The sequence below is a fragment of the Mus musculus genome, chromosome 16 (genome assembly GCF_000001635.26).
Source record: "Mus musculus strain C57BL/6J chromosome 16, GRCm38.p6 C57BL/6J".
NCBI lineage: Eukaryota > Metazoa > Chordata > Mammalia > Rodentia > Muridae > Mus > Mus musculus.
This window is the reverse complement of record NC_000082.6, coordinates 92955942-92960156: the sequence shown is the minus strand read 5'-3', so window position 1 is coordinate 92960156 and position 4215 is coordinate 92955942. Positions and strand designations below refer to the sequence as shown.

Genomic DNA, 4215 nt, shown 5'->3' with positions numbered 1-4215 from the left:
TGTTTGTACTCTTACTGTTGTAGTGAAATACTCAAGGCTGAGTACTTATAAAGACAAGAGGTTGAATTCCCTCCTGGTTTTGGAGGCATTAGAGAAAGGCCACAGAGTAGTGATCCTGGCTGTGTCACTTCAGTGATGAATAGAGCCACAATGATTGACAGGAGTGTAAGTGGGAGGGGCTGACTGGATACCAGACGGGGACCCTAGAGTGAAGGCTCTTTCAGAACAATTCGGCTTCATGGGAACGTACTTGGAATCTTGTTTGAACTCCTTGCATCTCTCCACAAGGGCCCAGAGATACAGCAGGCTCTGCCTTGCACAGGTTCCACAGTGGCTAGCAATCCACATGGAGCACCAGGCTTCACACTAGCACCTGGGCAAGAGGTTCAGGCCACATCCAAACCACAGATCTCAGTTATACTTAAAGTTCTAACACCGGTGAGATACATCATGAGGATTCTAAACACTGCACATTTACTGTTTTTGTATAAAATTCTCTTAGGAAAGTAGCTTTGAGGATCTCTAAGACCTACTCCTCCGACAGTTTTCACAATGAAATTCCTGATCACCAGAGCCTTCTTGGAAACCTAACTGAAAGTAGCCGAACATAAAAGTTATGCAGTTCAGGTGTTTGGAAAGAGAATGGGGGCGTGGTTACAACGAAGAATGCTTCTAGCTGTCTTTCAGGTGAGCACTAGAGCCTTTTTTGCAATGCAGGAATAGGTGGTGGCAGAGGCTAACAGCTGGGACTGCGGATGTAGTCTGCATTTTGCAAAGAATTTTAAAGTTCTGACTCTAGATTTCAGTGATCAGAACTTATCCAAAACCTGCTCCTGCCTAACTGCAAAGGATGTTGGGAAATTTGGTAGCTTTGATCCAAGTGACCACAGGTTCAGCTCTATCAAGACTCTTCCTATTCGGAAAGAACTAATTCTTTTCCGGACTGTAGACTGTATGCTACTTCTTTCTGGGCTGTTTCTCACTTCCTGTTCTATCTTATTCAAACGTTTCTTCACTTCTGTATGTGGGTGCTAATCGTGACGAGCCTCCTATATGGCTTTATAATCTCATTTATTCGATCTGGAATCAACATCGGCTCTTAGCTGTGGGATAAGAAATTTATCCTGGCTCTGGAGTTCTGTGGAGAAGCCTGTCCCTGAGCAAGTGGGCATTGCAGCAGGCGTCCTCTAGGCAGAGTAGGCAGGGAGACCCACGCACTCCCAAGGTGAGGGAGGGCACGTAAGCTGACTTAGACAGGGATGGTGGGTAGGAGGGGCCCCTGGAGTCACCACACAAGGGAGCATGAGTCTCAAGGTCTTTGAGTGACACACAACACTCAGGGGCGCGGAAGGACTTGATGAGTTCTCTGTCCCAGCATGCATCTCTTTCAGCTTCCTGACTGCGGACACCATGTGACCAGCTACTTCATGTTCTTTGTAGATGGTAGCCTCAGAGTGTGAGCCGTGGTAACCCTTCCTCCTTTAAACTGCTTTGTCAGGCACTGTGTCACAAAAATAACAAAGTCATTAACAGAAGCCCCCTTCTCTGGCACTTCGGCTGCATTTTAGAATGTGTTCATTTGCTTCTCTGCCCACCATCATGTTCCTGACTGTAGGGGGCCAGGGTGTCACATCAGAGCAACCCTCAGGTCAGCAGGGTGCTCGGAACAACACACACCAGTGTTCTTTCCTGCCGTGTAAAGTACATCAAAGCCGGCTCTTACGCTCAAATGCAGAGCTCAAAGGCCCCCCTGCACATGTGTGCATCTGTCTCTCTTAGCCACCACGCGTGGAGCTCAGCCAGCACTGGACAGCCCTTGTCTCCCTGCCCAAGCTCATTGTTACTATTTTGACAGCAGCAGTAACTTACCAGCAAACTTTGGCCTTGGGGGAAGGAAGGCCTTTGTTCTCACCCACATATGGGATGGCTGCAGAGCTCAGCACAGGTTTGCTGGTACCAACAAGATCCCCAAAGTGCTTCCTTGCACACAACAGAAAAGCAGGCAAGGCAAAAATATTTCAGTCATATAAGGGGAGTTGAGGTAATGGTTTTACTCATTGTTTTTTCCCCCAGTTAATGTTTATACAAGGGGATGCCCTGGTTACCATAGGAACAGATGGGATATACCTTTAGTTCTTTTCTCTTGCTTCTCTTGTTTCTAAGATTGGCTCACAACCCTGTCAAATGGTCCAGTTCCTTTGGGTTGGATAAATTATTAGATAACATTTTTAAATTCTAGGATATACTCTACTTTCTCCCTTGGCTTTCTTTGTGAGTAAGTCACCCTTTCGACATGATGTCAATCATGGAAATCGGAGATTCTGCATCGATCCTGATGGATCCTGTTAGGTAAATCTTTGCTGTATCCGTTCATTTTATCATGGATGCAACTAAACACCTAACACAAGCAACTTAAGGAGAGGAGGGTCTGCTTTGGATCATGGTAGAGTCCGTCATGAGCTGGACGGCTCGGGAGCTGAGGTGAGAGGCGGCTGCCCACCCAGCATCCACAAGTCAGGAAGCAGCGAGAGATGGAAGTGGGAGCTCAGCTCCCTCTCTCCTTTTTACTCACAACCTTCACTTAGGAAAGGTCCTCCCATCTTAATTAACCCCATCTAGGGAACCCCTCACAGACACGTCGGGAAGCGTTGCCCTCTCACAAGTGAGTCAAAATCTAATTCTCCTCCTGGACCACTAAGGATGCTTCCTGAGCATGGCTGTTCCTGCGCCTCGCTGTTAAACAAGAGTCAGTGTGCGTTAGGAAGGAATAGAGAAGCATCAGTTTGATTTAAGCCAAAACTAACAGGAAATAGGAACTTCGGTGACTTTATTTTTTATGTGTAGTGTATACATGCGTGCATGGGTGTGGTGGGTATGAGGTGGCCTTCTTGTATGTATTACATACATTCGTGCATGGGTGTGGGTGGGCATGAGCTTATATTCTTGTGTGCTATGCAGACATGTGTGCATGGGTGTGGGGAGGTGTGAGCTTGTCTTCTATTACTAGTCTCAATCTCACTTTCTGAGACAAGATTCCTTCCCGAATCTAGAACTTGTCCATTTGGCTAGGTTGCCTACGTAGCAAGTCCTTACCTCCTTACCATCCTGCCTCACCAGGGTTGGGGCAGGAGTTGCTGCACTTGGCTTTCTCACAGTGGTTGATGATTCTTCAGGCTTGTATCCAATCATTATACCCTGGAAGACACCTTCCTAGCACCTGGTTACATTTTTGTTTGTCTGTGGCCCTGATGTGCTATGAAAATTATTCACTGTGAGGAGTCCACACTAGCCATCTGGTTGGTGGTAATCTTTGCTATTTGGGATTTGACAATGGGTATTCCGAGAAAGAAAAGAGAAACTCACCAGACATGAGGAAGGAAAGGATTCAAAGACATAGATGTAGTGGTGGACCCCTGGAAAGTAGAAGTTCCACAGCACAACCTTCCCCAACACTGCACGGCTTGACATTTGTTCTACTGTTTTCCTGTTTCCCAGAGCCACGAGCTGTTTAGAGCCAGGAGAATTTTTGCTGTGACATGAAGTAATTCTGTCCTCTGGGATCCCCCAAGATAGCTGAGGTTTAGGAGGGTTCCACAAACAAGAGCTCCAGCTCGCTGTAGAAGTGCTTGCTTTGCTGTTGTGGGTCTGTTTGTTGTAGAAACTGTACAACAGGGCTAGTTTTTCAAGTTTGCTACTTGGGAACACTCATCCCTATCCAAATGAGTTGTGTTATTAAAAAAAAAATCAATGAAACTACTTCAAAATGTTCCTCACTTGCATCAAAATACTACCTTTTAAATTCATTATATCTCAGCAATTTATTTCGAGATTATTGGAGACTAAAGAGAATAAATGGGAATTCCCTAACTGAAACAATTTGATAAAGCAGATTCCTTGTTTTTACTAAATGTATCAACTTATATTTGAATTATTAAATTATTGAAGCTTAGGTGGTGCAGCAAATTCTGAGTACCAGGTGCAAGAGAGCACGGATTGGGGCAATTTATTACTGAGCTCTGTGCCCATGCTCAAGAGCCTATATGAGAGTCCAGACAGAGCTACCCATGTAAAAAGACCAAGCTAAAATTAAAGGGAGATTGTGCTGGTCCTAACATCCTAAAGACACATCATATGTTCTCTGCCTCCTCAGCCACTGGTCAGACTTCTTTCCATAAACCCAGCCTTTCCCCTCCCCCATCTTCCTTCTTCCCACCT

The 4215-nt window shown here is 45.7% G+C and overlaps 1 long non-coding RNA gene across 1 annotated transcript; it reads right to left on the bottom strand.

Moving 5' to 3' along the window:
• Nucleotides 1–1036: 1036 nt before the first annotated feature.
• Nucleotides 1037–3198, bottom strand: Gm41499. Its single transcript, XR_876262.1, has 3 exons — nt 3094–3198; nt 1870–1980; nt 1037–1501 (listed from the first exon to the last, which is right to left on the bottom strand). It is a non-coding gene; the product is annotated as a predicted gene, 41499 (long non-coding RNA).
• Between the last annotated feature and the right edge of the window lie 1017 nt (nt 3199–4215).